At 40.6% G+C, this 13,174-nt stretch overlaps 1 protein-coding gene and 1 long non-coding RNA gene across 2 annotated transcripts in view; one reads left to right on the forward strand and one right to left on the reverse strand.

Annotated features, from left to right (window-relative positions):
- Positions 1-13,174, forward strand: part of syt6a (synaptotagmin VIa) — a 53,274-nt gene that overhangs the window by 3,424 nt on the left and 36,676 nt on the right. The window lies entirely within an intron of this gene.
- LOC115011461 (uncharacterized) overlaps positions 10,328-13,174 on the reverse strand; it is a 36,750-nt gene continuing 33,903 nt past the window's right edge. The window contains exon 4 of the long non-coding RNA XR_003832585.1: positions 10,328-10,816. This is a non-coding gene — a long non-coding RNA (uncharacterized LOC115011461). The remainder of the gene's footprint in view (positions 10,817-13,174) is intronic.

Below are 13,174 nucleotides of genomic sequence, written 5' to 3' on the forward strand. Positions count from 1 at the left end.
GCAGAAACGTGAGGTTTTATCCGGCCTTAATCCTTTCTTTACACCTGAACACAAACGTGAGGTAAACAATTATCTGAAGTTGGAGTGTTTTCATGACACCGGGAGATCGAATCAAACAGGGTAAGTGAGCCGGTTCAGATGGGAGCACGATAATGACCGGCAAAGTGGAACACATTTTCCATTAAAGTTAAACAGTGGCTTGAATTCCAATAAGCTCGTCTGTAAGCAGTCTGTGAATAGGACGCCTTTATTTCTCTCTCTGAGGGCTTCTCTGGTGTGTGTGTGTGCCCCCCCCCCCACCATCACCACCACCCCCCACACCTCTATTTTGAAGCTCAATGGCAACAGGGATGTCCCCGAAGGTGCTAATTTCAAGTGAGGTTATCTGCTCCCCGGTTGAACAGCTGTGGAACTATTGTGGACGTGAATCCATCTCCATGAATAAATAATAAAAATCCTTCTTCCTGGACTCAACAGTGCAGACAACACCACACTGTGTTGCACCTTTGTGTCAGTGTTTCACAGGACAGCGCTCGCTCTGCGTAGCTTTCTCCTGCAAAAATGCATCATGTGTCATTAATGACAAAAGCGTGAGAAGGGTGAGTAATGTAGAAACCGTGTTATCCAGGCCAAGGCCTCTGCTGAGCTATTGAGCAGTAACATTGGTTTATTGATAAAAGAATCAGGCCCCAAGCAAGCTGAGGCTCTCAGGGCGACACATCATGAGAACATTTTCTTTGCCTTCTGCCCCGCTGGAGCACAACAACATACTACAATTTGATACTGAAATCAACCTATAACCAGTTACTACGAGCCAAATTACGTAAAATAAATCATTTGGACTTGGCAATGTGACACTAGTCGCAAAAAGAAATGTGAATAAACAAGGATAGCGTAGTTTCGTCAGAAGTTGGTGGTATATAGGCTGTGATTTATAAATTGCTATAATCTACCAGTAAACAGACCGCAAACAAAACAAGTTGCCGTGGCCATCCAAGAGAAAAACGGAGAGAGATAGTCGTCAGTAATTAGTTTAATTTGGGGAAGTTTTAATTGTTCTTTCATGTCAGCTAGTATTGGCCATGTTTCATGGTGTCCAGAGACGAAGAACATATAAATATCAATACCAACAGCAGAAACAGCTGATCAGTAATGTGAGTCTACCTCAGAATCAAAGACGTTTCCATATCCTATTTAGCGCGTCAACTCTTTTTCTACAAAAGGCAAAAGCCCACCTCAAGAGAGTGTAAAAACATTTTTAACTTTTAGCTTTTTTTAATGCAATTCTTCACAAAGTTTATTGAAAACACGGACAATGTGTACATTTTGGCTAATTTCTTAAATGTGTTCGATGTGTATTTAAATAACAATGTATTAAATGACAATGTGAAAACAATGTCTCTCACAGTGATGAACAAACATAAAATGATCACTTGAATCTGCAGCTCCACTCGAGCGAGACTAATAGTTTACTTTATTGTTTTATTACGTGCTCACTTCTCACACAGTGTCATTTTTGACCACAACAAACAGTGAAAAAGCTGTAAAAAAGCAACTGTTCACTACCTGCTTAGCACCGAACAGCAGACAGACAAAGTTAGAGACACACTGGAAAACACAGTGAAGCATTTAGGAGACAGATATTTCCATCAGGATTTGGTAGAGACCAGAAACTTGATGATATGTTAAGGTTGTGTTCACAACTTGTTTCTGCTGCCCCCTAGTGGCCAAATAAATCAGTTACTGCAGGTTCAATGTTTCAAGCTGACTCGTTTTAAAACAAGGACTCTGTAAAGGGGTGTTAATGCAACTACGCGACTTACATACAAGGTTTGAGGCTAACACGATCCCAGGCAAAAAGTAAAACTGAGTAAACATAAACAAATGCAATAACGTTAGCCTGAAACTCTTATATAGTAGCAACCAGCTTCCACACACTGCAAACACGCTACATGGTGGATGTGCTAGTCGTGAATAATATAACTTGTAAACCTACAAAGTATGAAGTTTAGAGGTAATGCTGGATAAAATACTGTAAGCTAGTAGCTAGCTTCACATGCTAACATTAGCATCTCACACTACATCCCAAATACACGGTCTAATTGTTGGGTAGAAGCTGAAGAGAAACTAAAATCTTTCTCAGTCTTTTGCTTTGCACCGTTTGACTTGTTCATTTCACTGATGTCAAGCTCTTCTCATTTTTCTAACGAAGCCTCGTGTAGCTCTTCTGTCACTGTGTTGCACTGACTGGTTTCGGATCATGTACTGTAGCTGTTTCGTTATAATAGCTGTTGAGCTGTCTGTCATGGTGAAAGCTTTAGGGCCTCCGGGGGCCGATGCTCCTGTCACGCTCGCAGGGTTGATGGTGCGCAATCAGACTTGGGGCCCGGTACACTTCATCACACAAATTAAAGGAGGGTATTATCACTAAATGGTTGAACACTAAAAATACTGGATTGTTCAAGCAAAGAACCAAATCAGAACTGAGATTTATGAAGCTTGGACCTGCAAATTGGACTGATGTGGATGAGAACCATTTATTTTGTGTGACTTGTGTATGTTTATGTTTTGGTTCAGCCAGAGGAGCTCAGTGTGATGCAAATAATTATTGTTATGTGCAGTTAGAATCAGCAGCCGTCTGTATTTCATTTACAAAAACTATGAATAAATATGTTAGTCAATTAGGTTTTCTTCGTCATTTAACACTAACTGTGACTATATAATCTTGAATATCCTCGAAAAAAGAGGAAACTAAAATGGAGAAAAGAAAAACTTTATCAAAATCTTTCTTTATTATCGTTGACAAAAAAAGGAAACAAAATATTATAGACGTACCGATTAGTCGACTAATCGTTGCAGCTCCCCCGTAGATATCCAGTATTTACAAAAATACTCCTTTATTGTAAAATTTCTAATTATTTTATTCCTGTACCTTCATTTAAATACTATTAGTAAGTATTTTATTGGTGCAATATTCATACAATGAAACCAGTGTTATAGAATCTCTTCTGGGCAGATTAAACTTCTCCAGGGAAGATTACATTTCACAATCTTTTTCTCAGTTTGATTAAACCATATACACCCACGAGCATCTCCCTTAAATGAAGACACTAAGTGAAAAAGTGTTGTTATTCTCAGAGACGTGTGTGAGAATAACACACATGAGGTCCAAGTCAACAGCAGGGTGTGAGGTGCTTTTTTCTGTTGCCTCCGGGTGAAGGGTACTATAACTGTAACTACCCGAAGGATATGACAAGATAATGAGCAGGAGGTGCACTATATTAAAACTTTATCCACTAATTAGAGAGACGTTGCACGCATGAAAGGCTAAATTAAATACAAACGCCAATGCTTAAGGGGCAAAGCAAGGGTGTAATATGTATGCAGTGCTGCATAGTTTTACACTATGATGCCAACGGGGTACTTAATTCTCCCGCCATGTGTTATGACAGTGATTGAAGATGTTTTTGTTGAGCCAAAGAGGACGAGCACCACTGTATGTATAAAATAGGTTTTTTTTTATATATATATATAATGTGTAGAATATATATATTTTTCTTTATGTTGTAGACATGTAATCTGCCCATAAATCCTTTATTCATGAGCTGCCAGAAAATGTTTTAGTCACCGTGCACCTAGAACATATGGTGCTTCAGGCCCTCCGTCCGTTCTCTATCATTCCCATCCCATTTCCTGGAATCTCTGCTGCTTCCTATATTTTGTGTTTTCACTTATACTGCCATTAACTATCCCCCGAGGAAACATGAAGTACAATCAGGGTAGATGGGGGAAGGACAAACTGAATAACAACAAAAGACTCGGAGGCATAGGAAAGTGTGTCCAGCATGTCAATACGTGTAAATGTGGGGTTCGGCACAACAAAAGGCTTTGGAACAATGTGATGTTTAAAACTAAAAGCAGAATTAAGATTTCTTTGAACACAACGGGGAAATGGAGGCTTGCAATTTGAGGTTTTGTTGTGACATTTCATCCTCTGATTATATTAGCGCCCCTCTGTAAAGCAGCCGCTGCCTGCATGGTCTGAAACGATGTTACCTAAGCTGACAAGAATTGATGGACTGACCTTATAGTTTGTCCACCGGCGGAAAATTGCTCAACGGTTTCACTGTGAAACACTGGAGATGTGAAAACAGTCATGTATCTCTGTTGCATTTTTATCAATAATATTACATCAGTGACACAGGAGATCAGAGGAGAAAAGAGTTCTTGGAGAAGTTAGAAACTTACAGAAAAAAAGCTTCTTATGTGTAATATAGACACACACACACACACACACACACACACACACACACACACACAAATATTCAAATATTGATTATTTTCTGTGACAAAATGACTTTTAATTGTTTTTACGTCTAGAAAAGAGCTGATATGTATCAACAGGTAGATTATGAGTTTTAATATTATTAATTTTCACTTATCAGTGGTGTAAATGTCCCAGCAGTGTGGCGTATATAATACTACAACAGGTGAAATGTGTTGGGAGTGTGACAGGAATGAGTCACCCTAATTTACAAGCCATCAGTAGTGACCTGGGGGTCACTTATGGAAATCTCTCTGTATGAATATGTTTTACAGATGCTAATTCATCCCCTGGTAGATCATACCCCCCCCCCTCTTTGACAAGCTAATCCTCAGCCAAGCGTGTAATTAAGAACACAGTGGGGAAAGCTAGATGCAATGCAATGCGTGTGACATGACGGTGAAGTGGCGTGCTCAGTGTGGTCACTAATCACCTGTCACTGGCTGTTACTGAACAAACACAGTCACTAATGCATCCCACGAGCCAGGTTTGGACGAAGATAGAGAAGAGGAGCATAACTAAGCACTGAGCAGAGCATCATTATAAAATGACGGAAACATTCGGGGACATTTCATCTGCAGAAGAACTGCGACAAAATCATGGATATGTGTTTTAAAATGTTAAACTGAAGCCAGGGGGGAAATAGTGGAGGTTTGTAGCCTCAGGCCCCCTTTTACATATCATATCACTGTATTAGCATAATAATATAATAATCACTTCATTGGAGCAGAAATGGCACACGCACCTGAGGGTGTGTTACTGAGAGTCTGTGCTACATGATAATATTATGATCATCTCTTCTACCTTTCTACTGCGGTTGAAGCCATACGGAAATGCAAAAGGTTGAAGGTGTATAATAACCTAAATATAAGGCCTTATCTCTAAAGCAGCAATCATTTATAATAACAGTTTTAAAATCACAATGTGAAAACAAGAACGAGGTCGTGTTTGGGGATGAACCTACGGAGAACCTCGGCTTTATAGTAGAGCTATAGTTTTTACTTATGTTTTGGTTCACTGTCACCGCTCTCACAGGCCCCTGTTTGATGTTAGGCAGGTATTGCACAGTCAGAGTGTGAGTCAGACAGCTGCTTTCTGCTAGAAAAGGGTTTGATGAGAGCAGAGAAAGTGAACCAAAAAAGTTAAATTATGGGCTTTAAAGGGCCTACGAAATGATAAACATGAAATTCTACTGATGATAGTAAATGCTATTTGTGGTGTAAAATAATGTGTTATTTATTTCTGACGTCACAAGTAGAACACAGTCCACCAGTTGAATACACGGACAGCACGGCAGACGTGTCGATGTCGGACTCTGGCTCGGATATTTCCACAGAATCGAGTGACAGTGAGTCGTCAATAGACTCGTTGCACCTTCAAGAAGAGGAGTTTATTGAAGAGGATGCCGGTGTCGTGGATTTAGATCATGCGGGCGAGTTTAACGTTGTGGAAACAGAGTAGCGCGAGACACAGTATTCAAGATGGAGACACAGACGGGAGCAAACATGTGGAGGTGATCCTGTGCGGCAACAGAACACAGACAGGTATATACATTTGACTATAGTTCATAGAACTTCTCAATAAATAGTAAATACATCATAACAAAACGTAACATTATCCTCGATCGTAAATAGATTGCAAGCTATTGATAGCTTGCTAGCTTGAATTGGACACATCGACGTCTGTAAAGCTTGTTAACGTGATAACTTGATTCTTTCTCGAAGTTTCTACGGTTGAGGTTCTATCGTTGTGTCTGATGTCAAACGTCATTTATTACGAGCTGTATATAAAGCATTAGCTATTAGCTAACAAACAGACCGGAGGACAGCGCTGTTTTATAAAGTATAGTCTGCCTACTGACCGTCTCACGGCTGCCTATAGTAGCCGGAACACTTACCAGATGTTCATGGAAGTTACGATGTCGTAACTTTACGTGAAACGGGTAACAAGTTGCTACTAGGTAGATCCGACCTCCGTACGACCATAACAGGCTTATGAGCTGCTTACGAGCCTGTCGTCAAACACAGGCATATAAATAATATGACATTAAGATGACGTTAATATTGGCCTTTTTTCTGGATATTGCATATTGTGTACATGTCCTTACCACTCTTCTTTTGTACATTTAGGTGTACATGTGAAAACTGTACAATTATGGAAGCAATTGAAGAGCTGCTGCCAAGAAAAGGATGTCATGGAGGAACTCAATGAATATGAGGGACATGGTGCAAACACAACCTGCATAGCAGATCACCCAGGATTCAAAGCAAAGTGTCTGGATGTGTGGGTGTTGCAGACAGCCTACCAAAGGTATTTGAAGAGGGACAGACAACAAGCAGGTGATCAGCCACGTAATGAGTAATGTATGGCTACGTGGCATACCGCCAGCTGGTGAGATGTTGCTGGGGAATACTTGGTAAGAACCACAGAATGCCATCATGTGTCATTCAAAAGATCTGTGCTACGTTTCCATCTGACAACTACACGTCGTTCAAGTATCAGCACTTTATTAGAGTCAATAACAAAACACAATGTCAGTTCAGTGATTGAATCTGCTTTTATACAGCACAACAGCATCCCTCTTGTTTGGTTCTTCCATCGACTGCTGAGTGGAGCTGGGACTTCCAAAGGTTCCTCATCAACATTGTCTTGGCACAAAGCGTCTCGGTCAAGAGTTCAGTAACATACTCTGCAAAAAAGATGTTTTATAATCAAGCATTATATATATGTATGTATGTAAGTATGTGTGTGTATATATATATATATATATAATATTATATATATATATATATATATATATATATATATATATATATATATATATATATTATATTATATTCTTTCTGAAATATACAAAACACAACTTTACTAATAAATCTTTCAAACCAGCTTGAAATTGTATTGCATGTTTATACATGTCTGCGTAAAGAAAATATCTAATAACATTCATAATAAAAGATGTAGTTGAATTGATTGAGAGAGCAATGATATCAAATTAAACAAATACTTGAATTATGTACATGCATGAGGTGATTGTATGTTGAACACGTCATGTGCAGGTCTTACTGGTACTACAACTGTAATGTACAGATGACGTACAGTCTGTATACTTACTGGTGTACACACAGCTTCCTCCCCAGTGTGGATGTCCAATAGATGGTCGCTGATCATACAGGTGTCCTCAGTTCTGTCAGTGGCTTCATTCACCAATGTTTCAACACCTCTGTAATAATAGTGTGATCGTTAAAAGTTAAATAGACTCAAGCTTTTACTCAAACTACAGAATAAAATGGGGAAGCCTGTTATAAACATTGAATCTATACTTAATTAAGCTAATGAAGTGTAATGAGCTAAAGTTATTAATACTACAAACAATAACACAGATATTGGCTAGAGGCCTGGTGTAAACTCGTTACATACAGTAGGCCGAGACCGATTCTGGCTTTATGCTTGAAACAATAAATACAGTAAACAAGTAGCACGGCTTACCTTTGCTCTCTCCCTTTTGGCGAATGCATTTCGTCGTCTCTTTGGTGGAGGACTCTGCACCGGCGGAGGTGTTTGAGTCTGCGTGCTGGCTTGTGCTGACTGGGGTCTCGGCAGTATTGTAAGGCACAGCTTCTGCGTTCAGTTTTAAATTATTTTTTAATCTCATTTCCTTGGCGAGCGTAGTTTGTTCGAAACACGATCTCTCAAAGTACTGCCCACAAATCGTTGGTTTCATCGACGCACTTGTCTTGTCCATAAACGTGACATTTTATCCTCTTTTGGCCACAGAAAGCTAGATTTGGGGACGGCCACACATCCCCATACAACACATCGCTTGCCAAGTATCCTTGGCGATCGATTGTTGTCCGTTCTTTCTCATAATAATTGACATCAGTCTTTGCTGGACGCTTCAACGCAGACAAACACTGTGTTCTACTTGTGACGTCATCGTCCGAAACAATGGGCTGAAAGACGCTAAAATGCTTTGCCGAGCTGCTTTCATAATACATACATTAATTTATACATAAATCTTATTAGTCCATTCATCCATCCATCGTCTACCGCTTATCCGGGATCGGGTCGCGGGGGCAGCAGCTCCAGTAAGGAACCCCAATCTTCCCTTCTCCGGGCCACATCCTCCAGCTCCGACTGGGGGATCCTGAGGCGTTCCCAGGCCATTGAGGAGATATAATCTCTCCACCGAGTCCTGGGTCTTCCCCGGGGTCTCCTCCCAGCTGGACGTGCCTGGAACACCTCCCTAGGGAGGCGCCCAGGTGGCATCCTTACTAGATGCCCGAACCACCTCAACTGGCTCCTTTCAACGTAAAGGAGCAGCGGCTCTACTCCGAGTCTCTCACGGATGGCTGAGCTTCTCACCCTATCTCTAAGGGATACGCCAGCCACCCGTCTGAGAAAACCCATTTCGGCAGCTTGTACCTGTGATCTCGTTCTTTTGGTCATGACCCAGCCTTCATGACCATAGGTGAGGGGAGGAACGAAGATCGACCGGAATATTGAGAGCTTTGCCTTCTGGCTCAGCTCTCTTTTCGTCACAACGGTGCGGTAAAGTGACTGTAATACCGCCCCCGCTGCTCCGATTCTCCGGCCAATCTCTCGCTCCATTGTCCCCTCACTCGCGAACAAGACCCCGAGGTACTTGAACTCCTTCACTTGGGGTAATAGCTAAATCTAAATCTTATTAGTGCATCTTTAAATAGCTACCTTTCAGTGCTTTGCAGCCCCCGATGTGTGCCACGTGGACCTTAAAACAGGTTTTTCACAAGTGTTTCTTTTCCAGTTATTATACAGCTGACAATGATTGAATCCCCTTTCGAGAACACCCTTCACGTAATTTCACTGTGGACCCACCCCCATGCTGGTGAGTGGGCTCTGACTATCAAGTGGTTCCACATGGTAATGACTCTTTACAATGCAACGATAACACTTTAAGGAAGGCGTTCTTAAAGCCACAGCCTGTGGCATTTGACCACGACTGAAGTGAAAATGTGTCAGTGTTCGAGAGCTGCCCTGCATACCGAGTGGAGCAGGTCGGTCTGAGAGGAAATGGAAGCGCTCTCTCAGGACGGTTCAAACCACTAGAAAGAAATCCCGTGATATCCAGCCTCTGCCTGACTTGATCAACACCTGATATATTTCTCTGTGGCTCAGCAAAGAGCTTCCGGGCTTAACGAACCAGGTTTCCATCAAAATGTAACGCAAGTCTTAACCAAACTTTCAGAAAACCCCCAAAAGCGATGAGAATTTCTGTGCGTTTCCACCCACGAGGTAAAGAGATAAGCAGTAGGTGGCGCTAAATCTCCAGTCAGGTGCTGATATACCATTGCAGAAACAGAAAGCACAACAAGAGGACATAATGAAAATAATTCCAGTAAAGAATGATGTAATGTGATTTATGTGTATTTCATATTAAACAGTGTCCTCATCTCGCCACACAGATCTGATGTTTGCGTCTGCCGCCATTCAATTAATTAAATTACTACTGATGAAAACATTAATACATCAATAATTATACTCCAATAATATAATATACATTATTCTCAAATGGGAAAAGCTGCATAAGGAGTACTTTTAAGTATATTTTGATGGTCATATTTTTGTAAAATTTTGAATGCAGGACATTTTATTTTATATATTTTCTACACTGTGGTATTCCTTTGAGGCACATGCATGCTATTTTCTAGGCTTCCACTAGAGTTATTACTGCTGTATTATGGAGCACTGCAGGCCGATGTAACACATGTAGTGTGTGTGTGTGTGTGTGTGTGTGTGTGTGAGTGAGAGAGAGCTGTGGGAATTGTGACCGGCATTACAATATAATTTTAAAAACGTAAAAGCTTTGAAGGGCAATGGGAGAAATAAAAAAGCAATAATTGGCATTTTACATGGACTATAATTTAACAGATTCTTTAATTTAATACTGCACAAAAAAAAAAAGCCAAATGTCAGACTGTGAAAAAATTGATAATCCCTCCATTAGTATTTCGTATAGTGGCACAGTGGCAGTGGTTTAATAAACAAACATTTAAAGGGTTACAATTCTAAAACATTATACATATGTGGTAGTTCTAATCAGGACTGGTTGGTTAAAATATTTATCTTAGAGAAAGTGGAAAATAATATTCATATATAATATTTCTTTGGCAGTTTCCTGACATTTGTTTTAAGGTGAGGCAAAAGGGTTGAGTACAAGACCTGAGTACTTCTTCCGTCACTTTTCATTCACCGTTTAATGTTTGTGTACACCTTCTCCATCATCACAGGAAAACCATGAAAACAAAGACATCTGAAACTAGAGTATTTTGAAAAGAGAATAGAGCCTTTTAGAAGACGCCATGTTGCTCTCACGCCTGCAAGAGCCTCACTTAAGTCTCTCCTTTAACCTTCTTCACCGTCCTTTCCGATGCAGCACACAGTTCCAGGTCAGCCCTGCTGGATGCATGGGAGGATTTCAGGGCGGCGTATTAAATCTCCTCCGGCGAATACCTGAGTGGATTTGATTTAGAATTTTTATTCTCAAAGCATCAGTCCTCGGGGGAACACACATCTCCAGCCTGAGCTCAGTTCCCTTTGAACTCGACTTAGATTTTCTGGCTGGGCCAGCGGCAGATCCAGTGTGCTGTTGAGGCCTGAGAGGACAGGAGGCTGCTGATGTATGGTTCATTAAAAAGATGAATTGAGCTGAGTGCAACCCCGGTGAGGATTGACCCTGTCGAGGTTTTGTTTGTATTCAAGAGACCATGTCAACCATCCTGAAGGAATTTAATATTTACCCGCATATGTCATAAATATTCAAGTGGACACGTCAATACAATCCTGCATCCTTCAAGTTACCTCAAGCAAATCTATGTGTATTTGTAGAACACGGATATATTAATAATACTGAAAGCGTGATCTGCGTACGAGGAGTGTGTGTTCTGATTTCAATTCCACACTGCGCAGAACACACGGGGGCTGTACAGATTTTAAAAAGCAATCTTGTGGTAAAAAGCTACGACTCTTAAGGATTACCTTTTCAGTAGGTGACCAATCAGATCTCTTCTTTCTCCTTCCCTTTCAAAGCACACCGTGACATGGCACACAAAAAGCTTCCTCCAAGAGTGTATTTAGGCTACTGTGTGTCTCCTTGTGCAAGAGGAAGTCTGGAATTATACCAGCATGAAAGCAGAAAACGGTGCTCGGAAAAGAAATGTAAACTCTGTTGGTGGCCGAAAACTCAAATAAGAAATGACGTAAAGATTCAAGCATCTGTGTGGGAAGTGACACACAATGCATTAAACCAAAGCTCAATAGCAAGCAGGAGATCACTGAACATTAGGTGAAGGTGGATTCAGAAGAATAAAGGATTTAAATTGTACTAAAACGTTGTTCAATGGAAACAAACTTGTTAAACATTTTGAGTTTAGATGCAAAATCCAAATTAAACAAACAGAAAATACATTTTACAAATAAAAATGGACAAAAAGTTGTTTGCAGGGAGACGTCAGAGCACGCAGGTTAAGGTTTAGAGTCGAGTACAGACCTGAGCTCCCCCAGAAGCAAGAACATTTTGTAGGAGTCTCGAAAAACTGACATAATATTCAACGCAGCGTTATAAATGCTGTTCTTTATAAGACATCTATCCTGTTCTCCACTCAGCACGCAGTGAACACTTTACTTCTCCGTCACACACCTTTGTGAAACAGCTTTTCTCCTTTATGTCAGAGCAGATGTAGGAAACTCTCCGCTGTAGCAAGAGCTCCACGTAATGAAAATAATTAGTAATAAAACAGATTCGTTTTTAGAAACTTTCTGATCAAGTGGTGAAATAAACCATTGGAAGTGAGACGGTACAATACCTTCTTTCTTCCTGAGGGCTTGAGGCAGCGATTAATATTGGATAAGATCGACTCACACTAGCACAGGTCAAGACATTTCAGCAGCAGTCTCCGACACAATGCCCCCACATTGTCCCTCATCACAGAGACATCTCTTCATCCTTTTATCTCGCAGCTTCACGCAGTTTCAGTCAGTCGGGCACGAAGTGAATGAGAACTGACTCATTACACACGAGTGCTATAGTGCTTATTATTGGACTGTTAAGCAGCATTTTACTGTCGTACGTAGCTGCTTTACGTGCAGTGGATGACAACATATGGTTCGGACCCTTCCAAAGGGTCACAAGAGGTCGTGAGATGATTAATGTGAGAGAGAGAAGTTATTTTATAAAAAGCTATATTCGTATCTTGGACGCTTCTCAAAACTTTATTGGTTTGAGGGTTTTTTTTTCTATCTATTTTGGCCTGGAGCAGTTTTTTCAATGAGAATATCTTAGAAGTTTATGGCCTCTACTAGACTAGACTCTGCTTTTTATAAGTGATTTATTTAATAAACCGATATGTTCTCTATGTAAATTCTATGTAATGTAAAAATACTCTGTTACAGTACACTTAGTACTTAGTTACTTTCCACCACTGCTGCTTTGCGGCCTGTACACAGGATTGTAGCGACAGCCACACCTCAGCTAAATGTTTTCTCCTCCATTCAAGAGATTATCTCTGTTTGGCCCCCAGGGTAGACATCTACCCTGAGTGCCCTCTAATCAGTCTTAATCCACTTATGTTAGTCAGCTACAGATGCTCGGGTTACTTCTCCTCAAGGATTACCTTTATTGAGCCCATTGTTTGCGTGTGTGCTCTGCGACACCAACATTAGCCTACATCTTGTATCTGAGTATTTATTTTAGTTGGTTGCTTCCTCAGGTTTCCAAACCTGAGCTGACTTTCAATTGTGTTTGCTGCTGTTTTTCCAGCTATTTTACCTTTTCACCTATTTACCACACTGTGCTCTATTCTGAAGCAACGA

Source organism: Cottoperca gobio, chromosome 7, assembly GCF_900634415.1.
Source record: "Cottoperca gobio chromosome 7, fCotGob3.1, whole genome shotgun sequence".
In the NCBI taxonomy this organism is placed as follows: Eukaryota; Metazoa; Chordata; class Actinopteri; order Perciformes; family Bovichtidae; genus Cottoperca; species Cottoperca gobio.